Consider the following 17,157-nt stretch of genomic DNA (forward strand, 5'->3'; position numbering starts at 1 on the left):
TGAAAGTTTGGGCAGGAAATATGGTACTGGGAGGAAACCGTGGCAGAAATAAAAATCACCTCATAAAGAGCTCACAGGCACTCACTGCAGCTGAAGCAGCTCCAGTCACCTCACAAGATACAGCATCAGGGCGCTCTCACAGACAGAAAATGTCACAGCAAGACTCTCCATTTGAGTCAGATACAGAACAAATCCTCTCACAAACTTCTCCACAAGCCTCCTCAGTATCCCCAGTAATATTATTACAATTTGAAAAGATGCTTCATAAGGCTTTAAAACAAACCTCAGACCAAATAACAAAAAGCCTAACCAAAGAAATAAGAGAGCTGGGAAACCGCACCGCAGCCTTAGAAATATAAAAATGGATGAAATTGAAATTACAACCCAAGAAAATATAACAGAATTGGAACAATTAAAAAAAGAGAATTTAATACTTCAAACTAAGCTCGAAGATTACGAAAATAGAGCCAGACGTTCAAACTTGCGCATAAGGAGAATACCTGAAACTGTGACAGACCTGCAATCTACTATTACTGCTCTATTACAAGAACTAAAGCCAGATATCCCTATTGAACGTTTAGAACTGGACAGAGTACACAGAGCCCTCACAGCCAAAAAGAAAAATGGACCCCCACGTGATATAATCACAAAATTTCATTATTACAGAACGAAAGAACAAATACTAATTGCTGCAAGAGAAAAAAAGGAACTTAATTTTCAAGGACACAATTATCAAATTTTTGCTGACCTATCCCAACTTACTATTACTAAAAGACGATCCATGAAACCCCAACTAATGGAACTGCAACGCCACAACATTATGTATCAATGGGGCTTCCCCTTTTCAGTCAGATTTAACCACCAAGGTACAATTTACAGAAGCAGATTAGCAGATGAACTACAACAAACCCTTTTAAAATTAAATCTGACAGAACCCACAAGCAGCAACTCTCCCACACGCAGAAGAATGGCATCATCTTCACCTTCAGGGAGCACCCAGAAAATTTCAGAACAAAATGGGAATCATCATTCTCACAAAAGAGGCCGTTATGCCACATCATCCATGGACCAAGAAGATTCAATGGACTGACATCCTAATTCCTGATATCTCTTCATTTATTATACTAAGAGATGGTTCTCTATAAAAAAACTATTTATAACTGAATGTAACTGCATTCTGATAGTCACACACTGTGTGGGATCATGTTACATTCCAGTTATATTTCTTATTACTTCTGATTCATATAGCCTTAGAATATATAAGTGAAATAAGGAAATTCTTGTTCAGTTATATATTATCAGGTAATAACAATAGATTTATTACTTTTTAGGACAAATATGTTCAATAATCCAGAAGTAATGGAAGCTTTTTCTTTCTTTTCTTAAAACAAATATATTATTACCTAACTAGTTCCTAGAATTATGTTTTTGTTTATTCTAATCTGAAGCAATACAACCTCAATTTTATGAGTTAACATATCTAAACAGTTACATATGAATAAAATATGTAATTGTTTACTCTAAAAGGGTTAAAATCCCAAAATAATTCAAACTATCTTCATCAATACCAAAGTTATTAACAGTACCTTTCTAACTGAATTATTTAGCCTAGGGCAAGACTAACCATATACAACCACCCTGGAATAAATAATTTCAACAAAAACTATATTCTGCACTCCAATTAATGAAACATCATTTTGATGTCTTTTGACATAGCACTTCTCTCCTGTAAGCGGAAGATCCGTGTACCCCCATTAGCCCTCCTCATTCTCCCAACCATATTATGTGGGAGTGTGATGAAGGCACTTATTCCCCTGAGAGAGATATTTATTCTCTTTCACGGGTAAATTGTGATTACTTGCAAAAAATAATTTATACAATGTATCATCTAATCTCATATGTTTTTTGTTTACTCTTTACTCCAGAATTCACTGGTTTCTTTTCTATCTATTCATCTCTTCAGTCCACACAGGTTGATCTGCGCAGTCAGCTCTGCATAACAAAAAGTAAGTCAAAACTATTTGATCTATTGCCATGGCACCACTGAATATACTTTCCCTGAATGTTCAGGGAATAAATGTCCCTCAAAAAAGGACCAAAGCCTTCCGTACTTTCCATAACAAGAAGGCTCACATAGTATGCCTCCAAGAAACACACTTCACCAAAGATTCTACTCCAAAATATTTCTCTTTTTTTATCAACAAATTTACACGGCTTCTGCCTGTACCAAGCAAAGGGGAACTCTAATTGCATTTCACCGATCCACACCATTCACCTTATCAGAAATTAAAGACCCAGAAGGTAGATACCTGATACTCATGGGTTATATAATGGATACACCAATCACAGTGATTTCCTACTACGCTCCTAACAAACAACCTACACCATTCCTCTCACATATATTACAAGTGATTAATACACACAAAATAGGAACAGTGATAATGTGTGGGGATTCGAACCAGGTCCTCCTCCCATTTCTAGATAAATCACCTTTTACACCATCCAAAATAACCTCTAGATTACCTTTTTCTCAACTTCTTTCCAAATACAATCTGGTAGATTCATGGAGAGAAAGTAACCCAATGAAAAAAATTCACTTATTTCTCGCACCCTCATCAAACCTTCACCAGAATAGATCATATTTTTCTAACAATAGGAATGATACCAGAAATTATTGCATCAGATATAATTCCGATTCCGTGGTCTGACCATAATGCAGTATACACTACTATAGCCTCAGCCATACCAAAAGCGCATGACCCAACGTGGTACTTACCGGACATAATGCTCAAACACCCACTACATCAGATGGCCATTGAACAAGCTTTAAAGGAATACATATCAATTAATAACACAACAGACATCTCCCCAATAACACTGTGGGAAGCTCATAAGCCTGTCTTGCGTGGTACAATACAAAGACAAATGGCACTATTTAAACGGGAACGCAAAAATCTAGCAAAAAAACTAGAACTCAATTTTAATGCAGCCTACATATCATTCCAAGATAATCCATCTCAGAGTACAAAATCTCATCTGGAAAAATCTAGATTGGAATACGATCTATTTCTCACTGAGTCAGTTGATAAATCCCTCAAACGCTCCAAACACAATTTCTACATGAATACAAACAAACCAGTTACATATTTGGCTCGGGCATTAAATTCAACTAACAAATCTTTCAAACCAATACGTTTGAAATTATCAAAAAATGTTTACACTTGTAATCCAGTTAAAATAGTCCATACATTTCACTCACATCTCGCAACTTTATACAAGACAAACAATGAATTTAATCCTACAGAAGCTGAATCCTTCTTCTCAAAAATAACCTTACCTGAGTTATCTCAGAATGAAAAAAGGAGTTTGGATGAGCCTATAACTATAGATGAAGTTGCTAACGCCATAAAAGACCTAAAACTTAACAAAAGACCAGGCCCAGACGGCTACTCGGCTTTATACTATAAAACATTCTCAGAAATACTCTCTCCCATTCTCACTGAAACTTTTAACAAACTTCTAGATGGACATTCTTTTCGGCAAGAAACACTAATGGCAATTGTTTGTATGATCCCAAAACCCCTTTCTGATGATACTTCCTGTGTGAATTATCGGCCTATCTCTCTGTTAAACCTCGATATTAAATTATTAGCAAAAATAATAGCAAAACGCCTCAATAGCATTATAGGAAAATTAATACATAGAGATCAAGTAGGCTTCATGCCAAATAGACAGGCAGGCGATAATATACGCAGGGCAGTGTTATTGGCACATATTGCTAAAAAACGGAAAATCCCTTTGTTTTCTATCTCTCGATATTAAGAGGGCATTTGACACAGTATCCTGGCAATATATGCAATATTCATTACAAAAATGGGGTTTTGGACCCCACTTTTTAACATGGATCAAAGCATTATATAATAAACCCAAAGCCTATATAAAATATGCTGGATACAAATCTGAAGCCTTTAATATCGAAAGAGGTACCCGACAGGGTTGCCCATTATCTCCTTTATTATTTGCCCTTATACACAAACCCATGGCCCAATACATCAGAACAAACCAAACTATAACTGGCATTGAAGTAGGAGGTATTACACACAAATTATGTATATTTGCAGATGATATATTACTTTTTCTATCATCACCACAGGTCTCTGGTCCTAACTTAATACCAGCTCTTGATGGATTTTCAGCCCTATCCGGCCTTATGATTAATCCTAAGAAATGCCTAGTGCTTAATATTTCACTCACAAACATGGAATTGATCCCGGCTAGGGCTGCACTCCCATTCACATGGGCAGAAAAATCAATCCCATATCTTGGAATTCATTTAACAGCATCTCATTCTGACTTATTCTCAACCAATTATCCTCCTGTATTAAGACAGATCACAAATCTAATAAAACAATGGTCGCAACTTCCTTTATCCTGGATAGGGAAGATTAATGCAATCGAAATGACTATTCTACCCAAATTGCTTTATCTATTCAGAGTCCTCCCTATTCCAATTCCTTCCTATTTTTTGAGAATAGTACAAAAAAGAGCAACTTCGTTTATATGGGGCTCTTCTAAACCACGTATACCTATACACACACTACATCTTCCCAAAAATAAAGGAGGCCTGGGATACCCTAATTTTACTAACTACTACAGAGCAGCACATTTGGCCAGTCTGTCCAAATACCATGCAAAACAGGAAATCCCATTATGGGTATTTATAGAGGCTTCAGAAAATGACCCTCTATTAATATCAAATTTATTATGGCTTGATCCTAAAGACCGCTTTAAAATTCATAATCCCATAACTAAACACTTCTTATCTCTCTGGGATAAACTAAAAACCAAATATCAGTTACAATCTCCACACAATCCTCTCCTTTCTTTTATCAGAAATCCGGCCTTTTATCCGGCCTGGATCTACCCAAATTCTTTTAAAGCTTGGACAACATCAGGCATTCAGACACTAAATGACTTCATAGCATCTAAATCCTTCCTTTCATTCCCATCGCTTAGAGAAAAATATGATCTACCAAACTCTGAGATATTTAGATATCTCCAAATCAAAAATTTCTATATACCATTCCTAAAGGGGGATACACCATTATCCCAATTATCCATTTTTGAATCAATCTGTACAAAAGATCCGTTTGCTAAAGGTACAATTTCATCACTTTATAATCAATTATATGGAGTAGCAAATCTTAATAGACCCTCTTACGTTCAGAGGTGGGAGGAGGACCTGGGACGAACTTTAGAAGACACGGACTGGTCTAATATATGGCTCACATCTAAGTCATCTTCACCCAACATCTTAGCACTGGAGACAAATTATAAAGTCCTAACTCGCTGGTACCTTGTACCCGCTAGAGTGGCAAAATATTCACCTAATACCTCAACTCTTTGTTTTCGAGGATGCCCAGAAATAGGCACATATTTACACATATGGTGGACGTGCCCAGTAATCCAAACCTTCTGGAAGGAAGTCTTCGTGATTGCATCTAAAATATTTAAAAAAATAATACAACCAGATCCATATTTAACTTTACTTAATCTAAAACCGGAATGGTTAACACTCTCTCTTCAAACTTATGATCCAACTAATAACGGCTGCAAAACAAACAGTGGCCAAGGCATGGAAATCTCCTACATTGGTACTAGCAGAAACAATTCACAGAATGAATAATACAATGTCCCATGCTAAGATGGTAGCCATCGATCAAAATCAAATTCCAAAATTTGAAAAACTTTGGCATCCTTGGATAAAACAACAGTTCCTGTCAAACTTCAATGACTCTGTCCTGTTGCCATGGTAACAGATTAACTGCTTCAGATCCGGGCCGTTGTAAAATGACGTCAACAGCGCGGATCTAAATTGCCGGGACGACGTCTATTGACGTCGTCCCGTGCATGAGCGGCCTGCGCGCCCCCTGCAGGGCGCGCGCGGCGCGCTCGGTGATCAGCGAGTCTATGAGACTCGCCTGATCACAGATCAGAGTAAGGGGTTGGTCCCGACCCCTTACCACATGATCAGCTGTCAGCCAATGACAGCTGATCATGTGATGTAAACAGAGCCGGTAATCGGCTATTTTTCCTCCTCGCGCTGACAGCGCGAGGAGGAAAAAAAAAACCCGATCACCGGCGGCCGTGATCGGGACATCAGTCCCGATCACGGCGATCTTCTGACACAAGGCAATAGGCAGCAGTGCTGCCTACCAGTGCCCACCAGCGTCACCCATCAGTGCCCACAGTGCCAACAATCAGCGCCACCCATCAGTGCCCACAGTGCCACCCATCAGTGCCCACAGTGCCACCCATCAGTGCCCACAGTGCCACCCATCAGTGCCCACAGTGCCACCCATCAGTACCACCCATCAGCACCCACATCAGTGCCACCCATCAACACCCACATCAGTGCAACCTATCAGTGCCCATCAGTGTCACCTACCAGTGCCCATAAGTGCCCATCAGTGCCACCCATCAGTGCCCCCCCATCAGTGGTACCTATCCGTGCCACCCATCCGTGCCACCCATTCGTGCCACCCATCCGTGCCACCCATCCGTGCCACCCATCCGTGCCACCCATCCGTGCCACCCATCCGTGCCACCCATCTGTGCCACCCATCTGTGCCACCCATCCGTGCCACCCATCCGTGGCCATCAGTGCCGCCTTATCTGTCCCCATCAGTGCCGCCTTATCTGTCCCCATCAGTGCCGCCTTAACTGTGCTTATCAGTGCCGCCTTAACTGTGCCCATCAGTGCCGCCTTATCTGTGCCTATCCGTGCCCATCAGTGCAGCCTATCAGTGCCCACCAGTGCCACCTCATCAGCGCATATCAATGAAGGAGAAAAATTACCTGTTTGCAAAATTTTATAACAAACTATTAAACATGATTTTTTTTTTTTTTCAAAAATTTCCATCTTTTTTTGTTTGTTTCGCAAAAAATAAAAATCCCAGATGTGATCAAATACCACCAAAAGAAAGCTCTATTTGTGGGAAAAAAATGATAAAAATTTCATTTGGGTACAGTGTTGTATGACCGCGCAATTGTCATTCAAAGTGTGACAGTGCTGAAAGCTCAAAATTGGTCTGGGCAGGAGGGGGGTTGAAGTGCCCAGTAAGCAAGTTGTTAAATGACTTAGAGACACCCATTCTAAGGCTTCAAAGAGAACTAAAAAGAATAATAAACTGACGAGCGGGACAACCTTGTGGACCATACCTCTACCTTTCAACCCTTTTTCTTCTTTCTCTTTCCTTTTCTCCACCTTACGATTTAAAGCTCATTATCAGAATTTATTTGACCTATATACACTCTACTTGTAAACAATATGTATAGTAGGTATAAATCATTTAAATACCTACAAAAGTAACTAAGGAAATGATATATATCTTTAATTTAGGTTTACGTGAACCCAATGTTTAATATTTGAAATTTCATGATATTTACCTATATAAACCCTACTGTAAAACAATGAGCTTACTTTATAGATCCTTGTAAACTTACTTTATGTATCTTTATAACATTGTATACTCAATAAACTTCTTTTGACAAGGAAAATTAGCAGGTAGATTTTCTTAGTCATCAGTGTCTGGACCTGGCAGAATGGGCTCTTTTTATCTGGAGGTGTTTCCAGCCCTGTGCCACAAGTGGGGGATGCTGGATATGGATCTTTTGGCATCCAGATTCAGCAACAGCTGGACCATTGGGCTCTTGCAGTGGATGCTCTGCTGAAATTGTGGGATCAGTTCACTCTTATCTTTTCCTGTTTATTTTCACTACGGACGCTCCCTTGTCTGCTCTACAGATCAAGATGGAGAGCATTTAGGTGATTCTCATAACAATTAATTTGCCCAGGAGATAGTGGTACTCAAACATACTCTGACACTTGCCAGACTCTCTGTGGAATAATCCTGCACTTGGTCACCTGATGATGGCGGCAAGGCTGTTGATGTCTCCTTCCTGCTCTCCAGAAAGCTGGGTAATAGACTTCCCAGAAAATCTACCAGTGAATTGGGAAGACCTATTTTGTTTGGTGTGAGACTTTATCCTAGTAAGTATTCTGTGCTCTGCAAACTCTCTTTTCTCCAGCCTGGTCTGGATCAGAGTGAAGCTGCACTTGGGCTGAAGGTTGGGCACCAGGGCCTGAAGGCAATAGGATACTATCTAGAGCAACAATCTATTGTATTGAACGTTGAACCTCCAGACAGAGTGCCCCCTTGTCATGTATGGATGTATTTATACAAGGTGATTATATCCCCCTGGAGAATATATTAACATTCCTGTCTAACTCCATTGGGGAGATTTCTCATCCCTTCCTGTCCCTATTAGAGCCACATAAGGAAAGTGGGGTGCAGTAATTTCTCTGACAGAAATTGAATCAGAGTTCTGCAGAAGATGGTGCTGTACATGGAAGTATAGATTTGTGAGTTGTACTTGCTGTCAGGAACAGTCCTGAACAAAGATTTTCCTGGAGACCTGTAATGTTTCTCAAGTATAGAACTTGTTTAGCTTCTATATTTCAGCCTCTGCCTCTTGTGACTGGTAAAGCACAGTTGGTATGAGTAGATTATCAGCTTGGCCAAAGCTTTTAATATGAAGACAAGATCAAGAACACCGGAGCTTGACCTCATACTATCAGGAGGAAAGTTCAAAACTAATCTTAGAAAATATTTAGTAGTTGATACTTGGAATAGACTTCCAGCAGAGGTAGTGAGTCAATCCAGTCATGTGTGGGATAAACATGGATTTATACTCAAAGTAACTATATAAAAAAAAAAAAAACTGGGCAGACTCGATAAACCACTTATGCCTCGTACACACAATCGGATTGTTGGCCAACAAAACCGTGGAATTTTGTCCGAAGGGTGTTGGCTCAAACTTGTCTTGCATACACACGGTCACACAAATGTTGGCCAACAATTACGAATGTAATGACATACTATGTTTTTTTTTTTTTTTCAGCTCTTTAGCGCCACCCTTTGGGCTCCTTCTGCTAACTTCGTGTTAGAAGTTTGAGTGTTGGTTTGCGCTTTTCATTTCGCTTCTGAGCGGCCGTTTGTCAACCAGACATGTTGCGGAATCGGAGGAGATAATGTGTTATTTATTATTGGCCTTGGAGTTATTGCTTTGACATTTATTTTTTTTTTTTTTGGTGGAATAATGATTTGATTTGGTATATTCTCTATTTTTGGATGCATAGAATGCACTTTTTGGTTAAGTTCTATTGGCAGATAGCGTGTCGTCCCCCCCGCGCCCCCCCCCCCCCCACACAGACAAATAATGCACAAAAAAAATTGTGGAGAATACTTGGCTATGTGTAGGGCTGCAACTAACGATTATTTTCATAATTGATTAGTTGGCCGATTATTGTTTTGATTCATCGGTTAATAACCTTAAAAAGGTGTGGTGTATAATTTAGTTAATATGTAAAGTTTAAAAAAAGGCAATTTATTCCTAAATATCTTTATATGCAGGGGGTAAATATAAATAACCAACTATATGGTTAGGGAGTAAAATCTTTAATCCTCTGAGGATAACAGACAGAAGACATATACTCTATATACTATTAGAGGTTGAATCTGGTAAATATCATCAGACTCAAATCATATTTTTTTATTTAAAGAAAAAAAAATAATTCTAGACTGTTTTGCAGAATTTCAAACAGAACTGTAATATATTACATGCTTTTCTGCAGCTTCTCCTTTGAAGTATATTGAACCAAAAAAGCACCGTTTTGCATTGAAAAAGGTCCCTGACCCTTTCCAAATACACAGCAGCTGAAAAAAGCATAGATGTGAACGTTAAATGAACTGTAGTGCATTTCTGCAAAAAGCACCAAAAAACAAATGGGTGGGAACCAGGCCTAAGACATTTACTAACATAATGGAGTTAAAAAAAATTTAAAAATTAGCCCTTCGTTTTTTTACTGTGCAACAGTGAAAGTAATATTTACAGCAGTAGAGATTATTTGCTCTTTTTGTACTATGTAGGGCTAATTTTTAGCTTTTTTTAACACCATTATGTTACTGGCCGATTAATCGATTATGAAAATAGTAATCGATGAATTTCATAATCGATTAGTTATTGATTAGTTGTTTCGGCCCTAGCTATGTGTTTTACTTCAAATGACAGTTTGGGAGTAGGCAGTTACATTTTAACCACTTGCCGACCGCCTCACGCATTTATACTGTGGCAGAATGGCACGGGCAGGCAAAGTAACATATGGGTACGTTACTTGCCTCCTTGCCCCAGGCAGCGTCAGGTTAGTGCCAATAGCGCTAACACCCACGCACGCACCGTACACCTCCCTTAGTGGTATAGTATCTGAACGGATCAATATCTGATCCGATTTATACTAGCGTCCCCTGCAGTTTAGGGTTCCCAAAAACGCAGTGTTAGCGGGATCAACCCAGATACCTGCTAGCACCTGCGTTTTGCCCCTCCGCCCAGCCCACCCAAGTGCAGTATCGATTGACTGTCACTTACAAAACACTAAACGCATAACTGCAGCGTTTGCAGAGTCAGGCCTGATCCCTGCGGTTGCTAACAGTTTTTTTTGGTGAACTGGCAAGCACCAGCGGCCTAGTACACCCCGGTCATAGTCAAACCAGCACTGCAGTAACACTTAGTGACGTGGTGAGTCCCATAAGTGCAGTTCAAGCTGGTGAGGTGGCAAGCACAAGTAGTGACCCGCTGCCACCAAGAAGACAAACACAGGCCTGTCGTGCCCATAATGCCCTTCCTGCTGCATTCGCCAATCCTGATTGGGAACCCACCACTTCTGCAGCACCCGTACTCCCCCCCCCCTCATTCACATCCCCAACCAAATGCGGTCGGCTGCATGAGAGGCATTTTCTTTATGTCCTCCCGAGTACCCCTACCCAACCAACCCCCCAAAAAAGATGTGTCTGCAGCAAGCGCGGATATAGGCGTGACACCCGCTATTGTCCCTCCTGTCCTGACAATCCTGGTCTTTGCATTGGTGAATGTTTTGAACGCTACCATACACTAGTTGAGTATTAGCGTAGCGTACAGCATTGCACAGACTAGGTACACTTTCACAGGGTCTCCCAAGATACCATTGCATTTTGAGAGACCCGAACTTGGATGTATGTATGTGTGTGTGTGTGTGTGTGTGTGTGTGTGTGTATGTATGTGTGTATATATATATATATATATATTTTAATGTGTTGTCGTTTTATTGTTCTCTCTATTCTCTCTCTCTTGTTCTGCTCTTTTTTTATTGTTAACCCTTTTTTTGTCTTCAGGTACACCATTCAGCTGCAGCGCGGATTTATTTTTCTTGACAGCAACAGCGTTTGCTCCCACGATATATAAAGCCGTGACTCCAGCGGAGGTGATATATGCCGAAGCATGGGGGCAGCAGGGGCGGAGGAGCGATTTGCTCCTATCTTTTGGGGCAGATGCCCCCATGCTTCGGCATATATAAATGGTGCATGTATGCCCATCATTAGTGGGTGGATGAAGGGAGGTATTCTAATGGTGGGCATACCCACCGATCAATCTCTTTTTCGTTCAGCCCCCAAGCTGCAAAAAAGATTACAATATATGCCCAACAAGGACCAGCAACGTACTGGTATGTTGCTGGACTTTGAGTGGTTATACCAGAATGATGCCTGCAGGTTTAGGTATCATCTTGGTATCATTCTTTTCAGCCAGCGGTCGGCTTTCATGTAAAAGCAATCCTAGCGGCTAATTAGCCTCTAGACTGCTTTTACAAGCAGTGGAGGGAATGCCCCCCACCGTCTTCCATGTTTTTCTCTGGCTCTCCTGTCCCAACAGGGAACCTGAGAATGCAGCCGGTGATTCAGCCAGCTGATCAGAGACCAGAGTGGCTCCAAACATCTCTATGGCCTAAAAACCCGGAAACTACGAGCATTTCATGACTTAGATTTCGCCGGATGTAAACAGCGCCATTGGGAAAGCATTTTATCACAGCGATCTTGGTGTGGTCAGATGCTTTGAGGGCAGAGGAGAGATCTAGGGTCTAATAGACCCCAATTTTTTCAAAAAAAGAGTACCTGTCACTACCTATTGCTATCATAGGGGATATTTACATTCCCTGAGAACTATAAAAATGATTAAAAAAAAAAAAAAAAAAAAAATGAAAGGAACAGTTTAAAAATAAGATAAAAAAGCAAAAAAATAATAAAGGAAAGGAAAAAAAAAAGCGCCCCTCTCCCCCCCCCCCCCCTGCTCTCGCGCAAAGGCGAACGCAAGCGTCAGTCTGGCGTCAAATGTAAACAGCAATTGCACCATGCATGTGAGGTGTCACCGCGAAGGTCAGATCGAGTGCAGTAATTTTAGCAGTAGACCTCCTCTGTAAACCTAAAGTGGTAACCTGTAAAGGCTTTTAAAAATGTATGTAGTTTGTCGCCACTACACGTTTGTGCGCAATTTTAAAGCATGTCATGTTCGGTATCCATGTACTCTGCCTAAGATCATCTTTTTTTATTTCATCAAACATTTGGGCAATATAGTGTGTTTTTAGTGCATTAAAATTTTAAAAATGTTTTTTCCCCAAAAAATGCGTTTGAAACATCGCTGCACGAATACTGTGTGAAAAAAAAAAAAAATGAAACACCCACCATTTTAATCTGTAGGGCATTTGCTTTAAAAAAAATATATATAATGTTTGGGGGTTCAAATTAATTTTCTGCAAAAAAAAAAAAATTTTTCATGTAAAGTGTCAGAAAGGGCTTTGTCTTCAAGTGGTTAGAATGTGTGGGTGATGTGTGACAAAAGCTTCTAAATGTTGTGCATAAAATGCCAGCTCAGCAAATAGCTTGGGGTGTCTACTTTCCAAAATGGGGTCATTTGGGGGGGGGGGGGGGGTGGTTGTGCTATCTTGGCATTTTATGGCCTTCAAAACTGATAGGTAGTGAGGAGTGAATCAAAAATTTACGCCCTTAGAAATCCTGAAGGCGGTGATTGGTTTTCGGGGCCCCGTACGCGGCTAGGCTCCCAAAAATTCCCACACATGTGGTATCCCCGTACTCAGGAGAAGCAGCTGAATGTATTTTGGGGTGCAATTCCACATATGCCCATGGCCTGTGTGAGCAATATATCATTTAGTGACAACTTTTTGTAAATTTTTTTTTTTTTTTTTTTGTCATTATTCAATCACTTGGGACAAAAAAAAATTACTATTCAATGTGCTCAACATGCCTCTCAGCAATTTCCTTGGGGTGTCTACTTTCCAAAATGGGATCAATTGGGGGGGGGGGGGGGGTTGCACTGCCCTGCCATTTTGGCACCTCAGCAAATGACATAGCAGTCATAAATTAAAGGCTGTGTAAATTCCAGAAAATGTACCCTAGTTTGTAGACACTATAACTTTTGCGCTAACCAATAAATATACGCTTATTGACTTCTTTTTTTTTTTTTTTTTTTTTTTTTTTTTTTTTACCAAAGACATGTGGCCGAATACATTTTGGCCTAAATGTATGACTAAAATTGAGTTTATTGGATTTTTTTATTTTTATATATAACAAAGTACAAAATATCATTTTTTTCAAAATGTTTGGTCTTTTTCCGTTTTATAGCGCAAAAACTAAAAACTGCAGAGGTGATCAAATACCATCAAAAGAAAGCTCTATTTGTGGGAAGAAAAGGACGCAAATTTCGTTTGGGTACAGCATTGCATGACCGCGCAATTAGCAGTTAAAGCAATGCAGTGCCAAATTGGAAAAAGTGCTCTGGTCAGGAAGGGGGTAAATCCTTCCAGGGCTGAAGTGGTTAAGAAATACAATGTAAAATTGGCAAGGGACACCAACATAGTTTGATCTTAAAAACTAGGGGGTAATGGCGTTGCACCAAAAAAAAAAAAAAAAACATAATAATCTTTATCCCTACAAAAAAAGCCTTTTAAAATTTGTTTGCAATAACTCCATCAGTATCACCAGCAAAGCAGCTTCTTTATTATCCCATTAAAGCAGAAGAGAATGTGCTCTGCATTTGGAGATTTCATAATTTGCCACGTCACAAATGTTAATTCTCCATTATGAGCGCTAGTTTACAATACCGACTGCTTCTGCTTTTGAGCATGCGTGTTTGTACTTTGGACTTTTGTCCGATGAACTTGCACACGATCGGAAAATCCGACAATGCACGTGTTGGCGGAAAATTTTAAAAACGTGCTAGGCAATATTTGTTGGAGGAAAGTCCGACGACAATTGTCCGATGGAGTATACACACGGTTGGATTTTCTGCCAACAGCCTGACATCCAACATTTCCTGACGGAAAGTCCGATCGTGTGTACGGGGCTTTAGTCTTTCTGCTATTACTCATGTATGTTTTCTATGAAATCCAGCAAATTAACTACCAAAAAGGTGTTGTAATTCCCATTTAAAGTGGTTGTAAACCTCTGAAATAGAAAATGAACAAGGCATATTCCTCTTTTGGATATACTTGCCTCAATCTAAAGCACCTATTCTGATTTCTGTCTGCTTTGTCCTCCCTTTGCTATCTGCATGAGTTACCTCTGACTGGCTATACCAACACCACAAACTCGGGCTCCATCCCTCTCTACAGTACATAGCAGGTGATTAACATCTGTGAATGTTTCCCTATGAGTCTGTGTAAAAAGGGTGGGTATCCATTCCCTCCACTCAGGTCTCAGGTTACACTCTGCTTTGCTGTATGTGAGTTCAGACTTTCCCACCCTCTGGAACTAAGGAATTGGCCTTCAATCTGTAATTTGAACTGTAGCAAAGGCTGCAGATAAACAAGTACAGTGTATGTAGGAGGATTTGTTTTCACCTATCACCCGAGGCTGGTCACTTCAGTGGGTATATGTAGGGGTTTACAACTACTTTAAAGATCCATGCATTGTCCTGAAATGTTAGCATCCATCCAGTTATAAGGGGGTTATGCATGGGTATCGGGTCATTGACTTTGTTAGACAGTTACTTGACATTACACCATGTGTAAAGGTTCTGTCTGCTGAGTGGTCTGTCATGCTCTGCTTGACAGTCAGCCCACACAGTATGGGTGCTCATGTTCTCATTCTGAAAGCTCTCCTGTGGTGATTGGTAATTTATTACAGATTGCTAGTCTTCCGTCTAGTGATGTCTAAGTTTCTATATGAATAAGACTGCTCACTGATTTCAGGAATAACAAGCAATAAGTGATATAACCATACATTTATACAGTTGGTCAGGTTTAAAGATCAGTGTTTTCTTTTAATGCAAGATGTATTTTTCGTGTCTTCTGGGTTACTGCACTTTGGATGTTTGTCCCTACCAGTGGCTCTAAGCTGAAATGTTAATTAAAAGGTGTTAAATGCCTTTAAAACGAACAAAGCATATCCTTACATAGTACATAGGTAGAGTCTGCCTTTTCTCTCCCTTCCTCTATATGCATGTGCCACTTCTGATGGTTTTTCTGGATACCAGACAAAAGACCCCAAAGTTTAATTTCCTAATTTTCCAAAAAATTGTGACAAAAATTACAACTTCAAAAAACTTGTACTTAGGGCCCTTTAACACTTGGGCGGTTTGCAGGCGCTATTGCACTAATAATGGCGCTTGCAAACCGACCCGAAACAGCCGCTGCTGTCTCTCCAGTGTGAAAGCCCCTAGGGCTTTCACACTGGAGTGGTGCACTAGCAGGACGGTAAAAAAAGTCCTGCTAGCAGCATCTTCGGAGTGGTGAAGGAGCGGAGTGTATACCGCTCCTGCCCATTGAAATCAATGGGACAGCACGGCTATACCACCGGCAAAGCGCCTCTGCAGAGGCGCTTTGCGGTGGTTTTTAACCCTTTCTCAGCCGCTAGCGGGGGGTAAAACCGCCCCACTAACGGGTGAATACCGATGGTAAAGCGCCGCTTACAATAGCAGCGTTTTACCGCCGACACCGCCCCATTGTGAAAGGGCCCTAAGTGACCAGGTTTGCAGACATCTCAGGAGGGATTTTGGTCCACTCTTTAAAGATCTTCTCTAAATTCTTAAGGTTTATTGGCTGTCTCTTGGCAACTTGAAGTTTCAGCTTCCTCCATAAATCTTCTATAGGATTAAGGTCTGGAGACTGGCTAGGCCATTTAATATGCTTCTTGAGCATCTCCTTTTGTTGCCGTGGTGGTATGTTTTGAGTCATTGTCATGCTGGAAGACCCATGCATGACCCATCTTCAGTGTTCTGGCTGATGGAAGAAGGTTCTCATCCAAGATTTTACAATACATGCCCCCATCCATTGTCCCCTCAATGCGGCAAAGTCAGTCTGTACATTTTTAGCAGAGAAATGGCCCCAAAGCATAATGTTTCCACCTCTGTTCTGGACTATAAGGATGGTGTTCTTGGAGTCATAGTCAGAATTTTTCTTCCTCCAAACATGGCAAATTCCTCTCCTCAAGAAGACACATGTACAGTCATGGCAGTGAACATCTAAATGATTGAAAGTGCTGTGGTCAGATGAGACCAAAATTGAACTCTTTGGTATTAACTCAAGTCGCCGTTCAGCATTACGAAGGAGGTCTGGTGTTAGAATTTTTGCTCTCATTCTGGTGTTCTGTGATATGTAACAAGTGTATCTCAATCAACATTTTCAGGTGCCCTGCCACGTGCGTTTAAGTTTGTACGTGCGTATATGTTGGGGGGGACCCCCCCATCACTTCTCAGTATAAAAGTCCTCTATGTGACCCAGAACATGTTTGATGATCACGAATGACAGAGGTGTCAGAGGTTTTTATGGGAATGCTTGCTGTGTTGAAGCAAGTGGGTCTGCGTGACAGCTAAGCAGCTAGCATTTTCAGAAGGGGAATAGGAGCCAAACCCTCGGATGTCATCCCGCGGTCATCTCTATCCTTGCTTAAGCATGTTGAGATGCTTGTATGGTTATATATCTGCCTGATACACCGGAATGGTTGAGTGCCTGTTATGTTAGTTTTCTACCTGTTTGTTATCTGTCATTAAAGTTGTGGTACAGAGAGGACTAGATATCTTTTTATTTTGTTTGTGTATGCCGCTGATTGTGAACTTGCGCCACTGATTAGAGGGATTGGAGACCTGGAATGGAGCAGAGCACGTATCCCACTTTAACCTGATTAGGGGACTGCTTACTTGGACCCACTAGTAACACAGGGGTCTAAGTATGAGGTGAGCTGTCATCCTGTCACTAGTGGAGGATCACATTTG

General features: G+C 40.6%; 1 protein-coding gene across 1 annotated transcript in view; it reads left to right on the top strand.

Annotated features, from left to right (window-relative positions):
• Positions 1 to 17,157, top strand: part of E2F5 (E2F transcription factor 5) — a 75,283-nt gene that overhangs the window by 20,562 nt on the left and 37,564 nt on the right. The gene's annotated exons all lie outside the window — the stretch shown is intronic.

Source organism: Aquarana catesbeiana, linkage group LG05 (assembly GCF_042186555.1).
Source record: "Aquarana catesbeiana isolate 2022-GZ linkage group LG05, ASM4218655v1, whole genome shotgun sequence".
Taxonomy (NCBI): Eukaryota; Metazoa; Chordata; class Amphibia; order Anura; family Ranidae; genus Aquarana; species Aquarana catesbeiana.